This window comes from Brachyhypopomus gauderio, chromosome 7 (assembly GCF_052324685.1).
Source record: "Brachyhypopomus gauderio isolate BG-103 chromosome 7, BGAUD_0.2, whole genome shotgun sequence".
NCBI lineage: Eukaryota > Metazoa > Chordata > Actinopteri > Gymnotiformes > Hypopomidae > Brachyhypopomus > Brachyhypopomus gauderio.
Window position 1 is genome coordinate 32,942,620 of NC_135217.1, and position 16,061 is coordinate 32,958,680.

At 41.0% G+C, this 16,061-nt stretch overlaps 1 long non-coding RNA gene across 2 annotated transcripts in view; it reads right to left on the reverse strand.

Annotated features, from left to right (window-relative positions):
* Positions 1-16,061, reverse strand: part of LOC143519681 (uncharacterized) — a 105,129-nt gene that overhangs the window by 73,000 nt on the left and 16,068 nt on the right. Inside the window, exons 3-4 of one of the 2 annotated variants that reach the window (XR_013132489.1) lie at positions 5,585-5,687; positions 796-1,032 (exon numbers count right to left, since the gene is read on the reverse strand). This is a non-coding gene — a long non-coding RNA (uncharacterized LOC143519681). Of the gene's footprint in view, positions 1-795; positions 1,033-5,584; positions 5,688-16,061 lie in introns of those variants that run through there. The other variant, XR_013132488.1, reaches the window with a different exon arrangement.

The window sequence follows — 16,061 nt, forward strand, 5'->3', positions numbered from 1 at the left end:
ACTGTTAGTGTCTGCATGTGGATATCCCTTTGGTTACAGAGTCAGAAGAAAAGGTCCGTGTTGCTTGGGTGGAGTAGGAGGGTCAGTGTGTTCTGATCTCCAGCATACATCCGAGCTGAAGCTCCACCAGACACACACACACATTTGTTTTCCAAGAAATCCTCCTGCTAATTGTGGATTTTGCAGTAATTAGACTAAATGGACTAGATGGTAATTACTCTCTGTGATTACTGAAGCAGTTCACTAATTGTTAAGGTGACGAGAGGAGAGACATGTTTTGTACACACCTCATTAACTGCTTCCCAATCTTTGTTTTTTTCCTTTTGCAGCAACAAATTTGAAACTACACTTAGTCACGTCACACCGGCAGAGAGACTGATCCTCGCCTGATCAAGTGAGAGGGACATGTAAGGTGGCATCAAAGTGCAATCACGTGCCACATAGAACAAATGGAAATGTTTTAGTGTTAAATATGAATAAATTAATGTATGAATGTATAATAAATAAATATGTATAATTATACATGTATATATATATATATATATATATATATATATATATATATATATATATATACACATATACACACACACACATATACACAAATATTCAACAGAGATTTAGACCTTTTATATATACATATATATATATATATACATATATATGAGAGAGAGAGAGAGAGAGAGAGAGAGAGAGAGAGAGATGTTCTCATGGCTAGGAAGAATTATAAAATATCAGACTGTCATTGTGATTTGATTCTGGGATGAAAAATGTCAAAAGTGGGGACGACAAATCAGTCCAGTGAGGAGAAGTGTCTCTCAGACGGGGACGTCATTTGTCATGATTGCCATTTGACTTCATCCCCCACACCCCACCTCACCCGCAGATGAATTCTACCTTGATAGCCATTAATTCCAAATTATCCAAATTTGCCGACTTGCATCTTGTATGTGCGCGGAAATTACATTTCCGTCCTCTCTTCCACTCCTCCGTGCTCCTCCCTTTGCTCCTCTGGATCTGCGCGGGTCACACCTTTGGGTGAACAGAACTGGAATTAGGTTTGCACTTTGTGTCATTCCACATGGGCATCAAAGCCGTGAGCTTGGTGACATTTCTGGATGTTCATCTCTCCTCAGTCCAGGCCCCCATTTGGAGGATAAACTAGCCGAGTGGGTGACTCATGGTGAAAGGGCTTCACCGGGCTTCCCTTTAGCCATCACTGACCCCTCCCCTCATCCACCTACCCTCCCTCCTCCAGAAGCCCAGCACCCTGCCTCCAACCCCCCCCCAACCCCCACTCCCGCACTTATAGCCCACACTCTACCCCCACCCCACCCGCCCGAGCCCAACCTTTAGGCTGCCGCGGGGCTTTGTTGGAAGGGGACGCAGCTGAACTTCACACACACACACACACACACACACACACACACACACACACACACAGCCCCACTGCATAATACTGGAGGTAATTAAGCCACAGCTTCAAGGTTGCATGGACACAAGACAATTCGTCCTAATGAAGTATCGATCGGCTTCTGCCGTGGTAAAACAAGTTGACATTCATTTAGAGGCAGCAGTGAGAATATACCACAATGCCAACGACGACGTAAAGCCTCAACAACACAGATTTAAATCATACGAAAACGATGAGGCCTCCACTAGATCACCTCTCCTAACTAAAGGTACTGCACGCTTTGGCACACAAACCTGAAAAGGAGGCACAATATAATACAGTTTAAACGCAAACCCCAGAGGTGAAACCCCATGAGGTGAAATGGTTTTGTCTCATCTTGTCTCTAACATGAGACGAAATCAGAAACATCGCACAGAGACATATATTCATATTATATATATATATACAGTTGTGATCAAATTTATTCAACCCCCAATGCTGCGAAGGGTTTTATGGAATTCAGTGCACATTTGTAATTGTGTTCATAATGAAATCTTACAAGGACTTGTTAAAGAACTAAATGCAACTAAGATAGCATCAAATTTTTTTGTCATAAAGTATTAAATGGCCTTTTTGTGATTTCTTCATTGACACAATTATTCAACCCCTTTACGACTACCACTCCTAAGAACAGAGGTTCATTCCAGTGTTTTCCATCAGGTATTGAAAACATCTGTGGATGTCAACGAGCAGCAATCAAGCATGATAAGCACCAATTAGGCAGATTTAAAAGGACTGTGATACTCAGCTCCTTCTAGACATCTACTGGTGTGTTTCCAAGCATGGTGAAGGCAAGAGAATGGTCCCAGAAGACAAGAGAAGAGGTTATTGCTCTTCACAAGAATGGCAATGGATATAAAAAGATTGCGAAGTTGTTAAATATTCCAAGAGACACTATCGGAAGTATCATTCGCAAGTTCAAGTTAAAGGGCACAGTGGAAACGTTACCTGGTCGTGGCAGAAAGAAGATCCTGACCGCGACTGCTGTGCGCTACCTGAAGCGTAATGTGGAGAAAAATCCCCGCGTGACTGCTAAGGAACTGAAAAAAGACCTATCAGATGTGGGCACTGAAGTTTCAGCTCAGACAATAAGGCGCGCACTGCATAACGAAGACCTCCATGCCAGAACGCCCAGACGCACCCCCTTGCTGACTCCAAAGAACAAGAAAAGTCGACTGCAGTATGCCAAAAGTCATGTGGACAAGCCACAAAGGTTTTGGAACAGTGTACTGTGGTCAGATGAAACTAAATTAGAACTGTTTGGGACAATGGACCAGCGCTATGTTTGGAGAAGGAAGAACCAGGCTTATGAACAAAAGAACACCTTGCCTACTGTGAAGCATGGCGGGGGGTCAATTATGCTTTGGGGCTGTTTTGCTTCTAATGGTACAGGAAAGCTTCAACGTGTGCAGGGTACCATGAATTCCCTTCAGTACCAGGAGATCTTGGAGGAAAATGTGATGGAGTCAGTCACAAACCTGCGGCTTGGGAGACGTTGGACCTTCCAACAGGACAATGATCCGAAGCACACATCCAAGTCCACTTGAGCATGGTTGAACATGAAAGGCTGGAACATTCTAGAGTGGCCATCGCAATCACCAGACTTAAATCCAATTGAGAACCTCTGGTGGGACCTAAAGAAGGCAGTTGCAGTGCGCAAGCCTAAGAATGTGACTGAACTGGAGGCTTTTGCCCATGAAGAATGGGCTAAGATACCCATAGGTCGCTGCAAGACACTTGTGTCAAGCTATGCTTCACGCTTGAAAGCTGTCATAACTGGAAAAGGATGTTGTACTAAGTACTAAAAAATAATGTCACTAGGGGGTTGAATAAAACTGATAATGATGTGAGCACAGTAAAGACATTTGTGGTTATTCCATCATAAATATTATGTTATGTTTGTCTAATTTATAAGTGCCTCTTTGATATAATTGTAAATAAGATGACTGAAATGATCAAAATCAATGTCAAACTGGCCAAAACACTTTATTTCAATGGGGGTTGAATAAATTTGATCACAACTGTATATATATATATATATATATATATATATATATATATATATATATATATACACACACACACACACACACACATACTATTACTATTACTGTGTGTGTGGTGTGATAGCAGTGGACAGCGTTTAACAAAATCAGCAATTATTCCTTCACAGAGTGTCCTGGGCAATGTACGCATTCATATTTGTCATGGGCTGTGGCACACAGGCTATGATATTACTGCTCCGGTGAACAGTGGTCAGGGTGCAATTCATCTGACCGACCAGCTTCTCAACTCCAGCTAATCTCTCCTGAGAAAACAGCCTGCAAACTAGAGTCGTTTCCTACAGTTCAGCGGGGAGCCCCATGCTGACAAACAGTCAGCAAGTTTGAACTCATTAGAGTCGCTTGATTGGCAGGTGTTAAGATTGCCCCACTTCCATGATTGAGAGGCACAGATACAGCGTGCTCGCACGAGAACGTCAAAGCGGAGCTGCGAATAATGAGTCAATCAGAGGAAATGTTTTTGGCCTCATTGTCTGAGAGCTGGATATGCCAGAAGACCTTTGATTGGAATGGAGATAAGCACAGTTCCATTAACGCCAGAACAAATCTGCAGCTGTCCTGCGTCGCCGGATCACCGTTCGGGTCTCCATACCTGTGCTTAAAGAGATTTGTTTCCACGTCGTTTAAACCCACGGGGTAAGCAGTAGCCTCCACAGTGCTGCACGAGGATCAAACTCACTGCAAACTTCCCCAGTGGTTATGAGCGAGGGAGCCATTATGTCCAGCCCCCACCAACAACATGTAGATCAGTAGAGGGTGTAATGCACTGTAGTGAATAATTGTTCTATGCAAAATAACACAGTGAAGCACTTTGCGACCGAGCACTTGGGCGCTCACATTTGAGCTCGTCTACACAATCAAATGCAAATATCTGAACAGGAGGCGTTTTTTCTCCTTAAAGTAATCATGGGTCTTTTAATGGAGTCCACAAATGTCAGTTGCCAGTATGTTTTAACACCAAATGAAATTGGACGGATCTCAAAATGATAGGCAATCTCACTGAACCCAATGCATTTTTAAACAGCCACAATTATGTCAAAGAGATAGTTTTAGAGGAATATTTGCATTGTGTAATATCCACAATCAAAGCAAGCATCAAAGTCGATTTGACTCAGCAAGGTAACACCCACCACACAAGAAAATGTACCCATGCTCGCCCCATAAAGGTAGTGAGGGTTCAAATATTTTGACATACAGTATTATAATGACTAACAGCAGCTGAAAATGGTCCCTATTATGAAAACATAAAAAAACACATATCCATATCTTTTAATGTTGTAGTTTAGAATGGTTCCTCCATTACAAAACTGCCCTGAAAAACCTCATTGTTGAAAAGGATGTAATGGTCACAAAATATATAGTCACGCCAAGCCCTCTAATATGCCATCCTACAGATGCTCATAAACTTTACACTTTTCGCTGTGTCATAATGCATAAATGGCCATTACAGATAAGTAGTAAGAGCCAAAGCTGTGCTGAAGACAAACCTCTGTATAATCTACACATTCAGCTTGCTCCTGTGCCACAGTCAGTAAAGCTCACAACAAAATGTCACTCAGTAAGGAATTTGCTTTAGATCACTCATGCATTAATGTGCGATTGAGTTACAATTCAGCACGGAAAAGATTCCACCAAAAATAACATGGCACAGAAACAACAGGCTCGGTAAGACACGCTGGTAAACCGTCCCTTAGACACATTAGTAAGCCATGAATGAAAATGAATTAAAACAATCGAAAACACACTCTGCCACAATACTTGACTTTGTGCAAAGTTCTCTGCTGAGACTTTTTTGATAGCTTAGTTCTCCAATACATCACAAATCACATAAATTATAAATCAGAGTTTGTTTTGACACATGAGGGGAGAAAAGAAACTCCTGTCCAGTTTATGAAAGAAGTCAGCATAAATAAAATATATCCTCATGGGCAATCATAAATATGGAAAAGTAAGGTGTGAAATGATTATCTAGTCACAGTTAAAAAAAAAAATAGAGAGAAAACAGGACACATTGTGCAGAGCAGCTCACAGCTTGTCTGAATTCAAGTTGTTTGGTAGCTTCTCCTACCTGTCATACCTGCAGAGGAGTCCGTCCGGCCTGGTCTCTGGAGGCTTCGCCTGGTGCTGAAGACCAACACACTGTCCACAGGAGCACCGCTGCCTGCACTTCACTGAAATTACAGAGGGAAGCATTGAAAAAGAGACAGGAGAAAAATTATATATATATATACACACTATGTATGTATATATTATATGATGTATATATGATGGTGTGTATATATATATGTGTGTGTGTGTGTGTGTGTGTGTGTGTGTGTGTGTGTGTGTGTGTGTGTGTGTGTGTGTGTGTGTGTGTGTGTGTGTTATTACACTTGGTTAATATACCCTGCTAACTTTGCCCATTGTGCATTTCACTCTGGTTATGCAGAAATTAATATATAAGAGAGCAAACATACAGTTGCATACAGTAAGTGAGGTTTAGGGACACATCCACACTATCATGCCAGGCATGAGAAGCTGGAAAACCAGTGGAAAAAGGGTTTTTATACTTAGCGTGGAAAACTTTTTACTTTTGAATTTCAGGATCTCACCAGAATATCAAATTGATCAGGATATCAAACTAAATTAATCAGAGTATCAGAAAATTGTCACAAAAGTGCATATGTCTCCTAGCAGTACTATGCTAAATAGCAACACTGATTCATTTGTCATGTCAAAAAGTAGGCCAGGAACTGCATAATCCTTAGCATAACCAAATCTGGGAGATCTGAGCAGTACGTGATTAATTCTTCAGTATTAATCATGTAATTCTTTTATATGAAACAAAGCTTAAGCTTTATTTGCCAAGAAATTTGACCTTGTCAAAGAGTTAAGACATTACAGCTTGGATTTAAAATGCATCTAAAGATTAAAAATGATGCTTGACTATTACTGAGGATTATAAGCAAAGGAAAATTGCTTTTCATTTTGATACAAAACTGATTTTAAAGAAAAAAAAAGGAGCAGGTGGTACATTGCATATTGTGATAGGAAAACAAGGTTACTCAGAAGATGTGTGAGAGGTCTGCATTTGTTTCTGCCCTGCCTTCTCTGAACCCTAAAATTAAAGTAATACCTTGTAAGAGCAACAAGACCTGTTCTAGATTTATGCTTCACAGCTCCCGGACACTTGGTACTAGAGAAATACAGATAGCCTTTGATCTTTGCTCATTCAAATGGAAAAAAAAACAATCCTTTATATCTATCAAGCATGTCTCATTTTGTGAGTGAATCTTTACCCCAAGCTGCCATGTGTGGTTATACGGGAACAGGAATTACTCTAGAGACAAGGCAAAGTTTCCTCCCTGCTTAACTTGCATGTGCTTTCTAAAATAATCAAGGTCACTTTCACAGGCCTGACATTTCTTATTCAGATTACTAGTTGATGCATGCCATGGATTTTTAAACCAATTGTTCTGCTAATAAAACTTAGAAGTATTGAACGCAACACTGTTTGCCAGAGTAAATGAAACCCTAGAAACACTACATACTCAGCAAGTGAAATCAAGAAGAAATAACTTGTTTCCATTAAGAAAGGGAACCAAGGAGGTGTATGGAGAACCTGGGGGTGCGAATTACATTACACAGAGCAGAAATGCATTCAGATTGCTTTCCTTATTGTTGTCAGATTACCTGCCTCTCCTGCATAATCCATAATAAATCCAACCATGAGTCAGCACAAAATTCACAAAATTGGGGACCGATCCTGTCTTTTCCTCTTACTACACCTTCTGTTTGATATCTAAAATGACCCGATATCTAAAACTACCTATTTTCTTCCTCAGGTGGAAGACAAATAACCCAGGGGTGGGGTCACGTGTTATTCTCAGTGGTTCTGTTTTCGCATACACGACAGGAATATTTGTTTGATCACTGCTTTGAAGCACTCAATTATATTACTTAAGTTGGTCCATTGATTGATAAAAATAGAGAAAATGAAATACCACAATATAAAACGAGGGCTTTAAGCTTGCCATGGAAAGTTTATTCATTTAATTTGAAATGAGGAGTTGTGATCTTTTTTTCCCCCCTCAGAAGACAAGACCTTGGATGTTTCTCCTTGATTAATTCCAAGGTCTTAATCCACAGTGATAGAGAATATTGAGGTTATGAGTTTTCTTCCGTTATTATATCCATTCAGCAAATATCATGCAGCTGTTATTCTTGCATACTCAGTATATCACCATGGCTTGGTTGAGAAAGAACAACTGGCTGCAATTTGCAACTCAGTCAATATAGGAATTTAATACTGTAAGAATATTAGATAGAAAAAAATATCCCAGGGCATTTTTTTTTATTTTGTACAAAAGAAGCTTTAGATGAAACAATTATCTAAAGAATGATGCTGCTCACTCTGTCTTCTCAAAAGAACTAATGGACATTATTCAGCAAAAGTATAATGTGGCCAACAGAACAAAATTTTTTGGATGTTTTCGGAGTAAAGTACTCTTTCAAAGCGCTTTGATTAGTTTACTACTTGAAAAGCTTTTAAAGCCATTAATGCTGTAAGGTTACTGTCTTCTGATGTTCGGGTGCATTTTTAATGACTCCATTTTTAAAGCAGGACCCAGGAGATGAGCATTATAATCCGTGCTCCTCTGGCCTTAGAGACCTCTCTCGACAGTGTGTGCCGACAACAAATGTCGACCTTGCTGTTCAAACCCGGAGGCCTTCAAGGTACACGCAAACACAGCGGCATGGCCACCTCAAAGAGCGCGTGCGTGTTTGATGTTGATGGGGGCCATTTTCAAAGCAAAAGAGAGATACCCATAGGCTTGAATTCCATCAAACGCCTTTGATATATGCGTTCCTGCTGTGTTTATAATTACAAACAAGGTACGTGGTGATTAAAACACTGGGGGGAGGGGTGTGGTGAAGGGCCTCGCTGAGAGTCCTGAGGGGAGATGGCAGAGGGAGACGCAGGACAATGCAGGACAATGCAGGACAATGCAGCACGGGACAAACACAATCAGGGACGCTCGCTCGGAAACAGAACGTGTGTGTAGGCCCACAGATGCTGCAGCTGATGTGATGCCCACCAGCGTTGTGAGCAGGTGCACCTTTAAATTTGTGCACGCCAGGTATAGGCAGCTCTCCTGGAGATTTCCGCTGGTTCCTGCCGGACCGAGTCTGGGTGTCACGTGAGCGACACGCGGGCGTGGTAATAATGTCAGTCAATTTAACAGGAATCTGCTTCAAAGTGCAGCCAATGCAATATACCTGAGCCATTCTAGAGGTGCAGGAGAAGTCTCATCATCATCAACAGGGCGCAGTGGGCGATTTTGTCCAGAAGCTCCGTTCAGTGCGAGTCACACGTACTGTCAAATGGTCAAGGGCTGTCGTGCTGAGATTAACGAGGAAGCCCAAGGCACGCCAGGGGGCCTGGGGTGAGGGGAGGGGGGGGCAGAGGGGTGGAAGGCCCTGCAGCCTCCATCAGGGTAGGAGTACACAAGGGCTAATTCACTCTGGATGAGTTGGGCAAAATACACTCCATCTGACATTTAAGTAATTAAAAGGAATTATGATCCAAACGCACGTTTACATAATGTCTGTGAACACTGCATCGCTGCACCATAATGATGCTTGATGTAATCTCAACTGCCATCAAATGGTCCATCACAAATAAAGACTGATTTAGAAACATGTTCAGTAGTCAAGTGATATTCCATTACATAATCGTAGAGTACCAGCAATTTTAATAACAGCCAATTAAACAGCTTAGCATACATAAAATCAGCAAAATGTTAGTCTTATATTAATTAATGTAACAATTTATTGCTGATATAAAATGTTATAATAACAAATAATTCACAATAAAAAATGTAATGAAACAACCTTTCTTTAAATTTTGCGAAAAGTTAAGGCTTACGAGTATATGCATATGCATTTACATACGAGAGGAAGTCCAGCCGTGGTCTCCTCAGAGCACAGCTTTTCTGATCCCATGTGTGGTCTAAATGAAAACCCAAACAGATCCATTCCCCCAAGTTCCCACACAGACACAAGGATCAATACTGGGACATGTGGGTATTGATCAGCGTAATGGTGGCAATACTCACAAATTTGCCAAAACAAGACCCTTTTTTCTGGGGGTTCTAGCCCTGCAGCATGAGTGCTCTAAAGGTGATGTTTTTACAATGTTCATGGATTTTAGAGACTACAGGATTATATAGCATTATGCTGTCCACCTTACAATCAGAGCTACTCCAACCTGCAAACGGCTTGTGAGACCTTTAAGTACAGCAGTGGAAGGCATGTGTGCTATTGTTAACAGCCTACTGAAGCTATTTAGCGAAAAATTTTACTTTTAGTATTGTAAATCAAAGACAATGAGTTTGGAAGAATTACACCAGAATGCAGTATTGATATTACTTACAATTACATGACTCGGTGACACAAAAATTTAAATGAACGACATATTTAAATAATGTTCAACAAAAACAAATCACAACATCACTTAGGATATAAATGACTGGCATTGTGATACACCATAAGAAATCTGCCCTTGCTGTTAAACGAAAATACATAATCAGAAATGAAGTAAAAACCTATCCTTAAACCCCAGCGAGCAATATTAGCGCAAAAACTCTAAAGCATCACATCCCCAAACAGTGAGTGCTAACAGTACTACCCTAACAACCGCACACTAACAAGGCCATGCTTTCATTTGGGGCCATCAGAGCAGTGGGACTTCAGAAATCAGACGAGAAATTGTTCTTGTCTGCCAAGAACCCCATCTTGTTGTCTGAAGAGGGGAGGCAAAGACAAAAATGAAATGTGCAGTGAGTCGTGCCCAGATGGAGAGAGGGGGATTATGACCCAGGTCTGCTTCAACGCAGTCTTTTTGAAAGCATGGTCCAAGTCTGATTAACACACAGGTAACTGCAGGGCTATCTGATGTCAGCCATTTGGCATTTGGGCTCAATGCTAATTACTGTTATTGCCAGAACGGTGTTCCAGATACTTCAAAGTTACGCAAATGGTGTTCAATAATAAGAGACCATTTGTTGAGAGTAACTGGTCATCTAAGACCTGTGCTTTTGGAGTTTATTCTCAAATGTGACTCCGTGTCAAAGACAAGAAGGCAGTGGTGCTTAAATATTGCAGGGAAACAGGTCTGAATATACAGCACAGCAGTGAATATCAGTAAAGATCTGTATGGATCTTTTGAGATATTGTATTGGCAAACAATCATACAAAAATTTATGTGAATTCAGTGGTCCACTGAGATCAAACGTGGTAAAATGTGCCTATGATTAATGAGCACAAGTGCAAATACCTTGTTGTTCAAATTGATTGGTAAAGATGATTAAATATACATATAAATGGAAACAACATGTAGACAGGAAAAAAGCACAATTGCAAAATGATAATGCTGAATGCTCTCAGGTTACAATGTCTGTTCATCTTGGCTGTTATTTAACCGCTGAAATTGTCATTAAGACCCAGAAGACAGCCAAAGACAGCTAAACCATCAGAAGAAAGTTCATGTTGTGCAAGTCAGTGGAAACAAAGGGGGTGGGGGGGTCAAGACACATCTATGCCTTGCATTTTATGCAAGACAAAACTATTGATTTCTTGTGGGCCATTTTAATACATCATCACCCCTTTGCCCACTTTTCCCCACAGAGCCCTGGTGCTGAGGGGAACTATGGAGTGTCTTTAACAATAACGTAAAATCAATGAGCAGAAACTGAGTCGTCATCTTCCTAAACGCAAGCTGCTATTTCCACTGATTTCTAATTAAATTGATAGTGAGTCCCAATAAAGACAGTCTCCCTACTGGGTGGATGATAAAATACACCGATTTTATTTATTTATTTTATTTATTTTTTAAACAAAATTAAAATGAGGAGGTCTGTGAAATAAACCAATACAATTTCTACCATACTCAGTGAAAACACATTGATCTGTAAGCATATTTCTTCAGCTGTTCTAAATGCTAAACAAACCCCGGTGTTTTGAAATAGATATATGTATGGTAATTCTTTCATTTATCTCCACGATATGGGCCGAGAGAGGAGAAGCCCTCTCCCATTTGCAGTTCCATTAATCTTTTGAAGCCTTAAATGCGTAATCCAATGGATGACGAGGCAAAAGTCCAGCACCAGTCACCCTGGATTAAATATTCATGCTGTACGCCTCTCTCGGCTTTTACACCAACAGCTTCCATGGTCACTGCTCTTTCATATGAAGTCGGCCAAGACGCTTGCGTGGTCGCCGGCCCATGAACAGCAAGGTGAGGGGGGGCGGGGGTGGCGAATGGGTGCTGGAGGGGCAATCTTGAAAGTACCAGAATCAACATGGAATGACTAACAATTACTGGCAGTTTTTTTTTTCGCCACAGTGGGTGGAAACAGGGAGCGTGTGTAAATTCACTACGTTCTGACATAGCTCACAGGGCCCGTGTCTGGCAGGGGCCGCTGGAAAGTAACTGTCCCTCAGTGATTATGTACTCATTCTAGTTCTGTCGCTTCGAGTTTACACATCTGCCAATGGCATGGCAATCAAAACATTCAGAAGACCTAATTCACACAATGCAGCCTTGTGCTTTGCAAGGGGGGGTTTTCTTCACCAATGAGAATTCATTTTCTATTTTTACTTTTTAATATTGACACGGGGGAGGGATGTTTTTATTCCTGTTCGTGAATAACATGCAAAAGTCAAATGTCATGTTAACCACCTTAAAAAGATTATTCTTAATTTTGAATGCTAAATCAATGTGCCAACCAAGCACACATTATCTGCCTCATGATGTTTATACAGCAATTAAAGTGGAAAAGGCACATCAGGTGAAGACCAACCCTCCATGTTAATATCTAGACTGAGCAGTCTTGGTGACAGTTCACTTATAGACCTGTCATTCAGGATTTAACAGATTCTCCGAATCTGGGTCTTTTCAGCTGTAAATCCTGATATTACACTCCTCCAGGCCTCCACTGTTTCACAGCACTATTTAAATAAGAGAGTGGGGTGGAAAAGTATGTCAAGGGTCTGTAACAGATGTCCGGTTGTCTTCCCGCTCTGCCTTTGGCTAATTTAGCACTATATTGAGCCTTCAGGGTGGATTGATGGTGTGAGGGGAGGGGCCTACTCTCCTCCTCATGAACAAGTCCCAGGAGGAAGCAGCTACAACTTCCAACACTTTATTATTGGTCAATTTAGAGTCCTCTTTCACTTGGGTGACATGGCTTAGGAGATGTCACAGACTGGCCAATCAATACTTGAAGCTTAGCAGGCCGAAGTGTCTGCCACCTCAAACAGCAGCAGCTGTGGCCGCACTCACTCCTGACCTGTTTATCGGACGGTAATTACTCGCGAAGTGCTCAACATTTGGCCTGGGCTGTCCTGACCACATTAATGGAGACAAAAAATATATATATATAAATCTCAGAGGGGTGAGGGTTGAGTGATCAATCCATCCTTGAGCTTGACCACCCCATTTTAAATGAACTGGAAATTAATCTAAGTTGGATGATGTAAGTGCGGGAAAGAAAAATGTCAGTCTATCATTAGGCCCAATGTCCACCGAGTCTTCAATTTACGGAGAGTTAGTCCTGGTCCCGATTGATTAATGACACCTCTTCCAAAAACGGCATTGTTATTTAGCGTGGCAACGAGCTGTTTCAAGTTTCCCTGAAAGGCCACCGTTGGCATTAAGAATCAGTGTGCCTATTTCCCTCCCACAGAATTCCTTGGTGAATCGACTGTCCCCCTCCGTCTCCTGATATTGTCTGCTTATTTCTCCCAGAGCGAGCAGGGCGAGGAGACGGCGGTGGTGTCAGGCCGCACCTGCCCGAGTCTCGGCAGGCTCGCCCTGTGGCACGAAGGTCCACTCAGCGTGTACGCAGGCCCCGAGCTCCCGCTAGCTGACAAACGTATTGATCCTATGGATTTCCTCCGAAAGATGCGATAATGATACATCATGGCAAGATTTAGCCAAACAAACTGCTGGGGAAGTGTGAAACCAATTTGAGAACGTAAAGACCAGCACTTTCATTTGTGACGCCTCGACAACAAAGGAGCTCAATGGGAAAAAATCTATAGGAGACCTTGAAATGCCTTTATCTAGCAAGGGGTGTTGCATTCACTTCTAACTGACATTTGCATGGTGTTTAAACCTTAACAACTTAAGCGTCTAATAAAGGGTGGATGTATTTCTGAGATGTTTCTACTCTGATGACAAACTTTACACTAATGTGGAAGAAAATATGCAATACTTGAACACAAGGCTATTGCACTTTTAAAATAATTTGTTAATTTAGGGTGAAAATGGTTACTGTTTTTGATAAAATTTAGATTTGTTATTGGTCTTTCTTTTTATCAGCAAGTACTCTCAATAACAATAACATAAAAATTATGAGGGGCAAAAAAGAAAGTGATGATTTCTCTATCCTCAGAAATTTGGTCATTAATCTGGCATGTAATGGATCAAACCCTCAACCTGAATCGATGCACCTGTGCTTTAAGCCTCTTACTAAGAAAAAGGGACATTCCTGTGAAGGTCTCACTTTTTGGGGTTTTTTTTTTTAGAATGAACAATTTCTATTCCATATTTTATCAGCTGATTAAAATGTAATCGCTGACTATTGTGACTCATCACAATCTTTTCAACATCAAGGGAAACGTTTATTTTAATCTCAGCTACATTTTAATTACTTGGTGAATTTCTATTTTTGAGGGAAAATATTAATCTTTGCAGTAACTTCCAAGATAAAAAGTAGATCAATGTTCCAAGTGAGAAAAAATCTAAAATATTTCATGCTAGATTCTCAACATTGGTTGCAAAACATCCTTAATTTAATGATACATCAGATTACTGAAATACCAGAGAAAGTCTATGTATTCGTGCAGTGTGCCTTCAGTGACTTTTTCACTAAATAATATAGCCCTAGCTTAGCACTGGAGTAAATGAACAGCTATTGCATTACCTTGAATACATAATTCTTTGGATTTCACCAGTGCAAATAAAACAGGAATATGACCTAAAATTTAATAAAAATTTTAAAGTGATATTTCTGAAGGAATAATGGTAATTAGCAAAATTAAAACCCTAAATAAGGAAACAGATACGTTGCAGCTGCACTCTCTTGTACACAGCTGTACTTACTTAAAAGTGAAGTCATTATTCTAATCAACATTGTAAATGTTCAAGACAATAGCGCTCTGATATTATAAAAATTCAAACCAGTGAAATAAAGACATGATTTCAGAATACCCCTGTTTGATCCTGGCTAAATAGCCCTGAACTCATGGTTAGGTTCTGATGCAGCTTGTCTCCTTCAACACTGGACACCTTATTAGATGGCACCTGTAATTTTGTGTGAGGGTTTTTCTGTTTCTAATAATCCATGCGCTAGAGGAAGACGCAGTCAGTCTTTTTGTGCTTCTGTTTGAAATGCGTCTGCTGGCCTGCGTGCGGCGTGTTCGTTCTGGAGCTGTTATGACCAAATCAAGATAACAACATGTCTCCTCAAACAAAATGACCACAGCATGATGCTGCCAGCTGAAATTAATTCCCCAGTTGACTTGAGGAGAAGACTGCACCTAAGACTGAATATGTAGCAGTCCTTATCTTTTTATACACCGTCTGCCATACAATCTCCCAGCCTTCAGGATTACACTGATGGAAATGTACATCAAACAAAAACATTTTTCGCTGAACCAGCTCCCTGGGCCATCAGGAAAATGTGAAAGGTAAATTCTGTGTTCTGCAGTTGAATCCTTGCATTGGAAAAAGAGGCCAAGGATCAGAGCTGACTCATGATGCTATGACACCTTGCAGCAGCGAGACTTTTAGGACAGAGTGCACAACCTCACCTGCTTATTAAACAAAACGTTCATTAAACAAAATCACGGCCAACTAAGGGAGCAATAGGTTTTAACCTAGATGGTGATATAAAGAAAGGTAAACAAGACACCCTTTTCCTACAGAGATAAAGCACTGTCCACTTCAAGTATCATTCTCATGCTGTTAATCATTATTTCAGATCAGCTTTTTATTTAGACAATCCAATGAAAAATGCTATCGCAAAAAGGGGGGAAAAAATCAATAAGAAATAGACGCCGATGACTAGCAGCATATATGCCAACCTGAGGTAATACCTGCACATGTCACTGAAACTTCATCTTTGTCAACCCAAGAACAATACGATTCCAAAGGAAAAGGGACTCCGGGACTTTTATAAAGGTTCTCCATAGCAATGCAGGAGTGAGCAGTACTGTGCAGGTTTGGGCGTGAAGTCTGTCCCTCACGTGGACGACCCGTGGCAGGGCGTCTTTAAAAACACACCACTGGCTAGGACAAGGAGTGCGTCTCACTACGCCGTCACCAAGCTGACACGCTAGTCATTCCGGTCAACAGTCAAACTAGTCAAACGGTCCACGCCATTGTCTGAGCTGATAACTTGTCCAACTGATCCACATAACCAGTTCAAGCAGCATAAGAGGCAACATGCAAAGCTTTGGGGTACAGGAAGAGATGATGGTGTGTGTTCATACACACA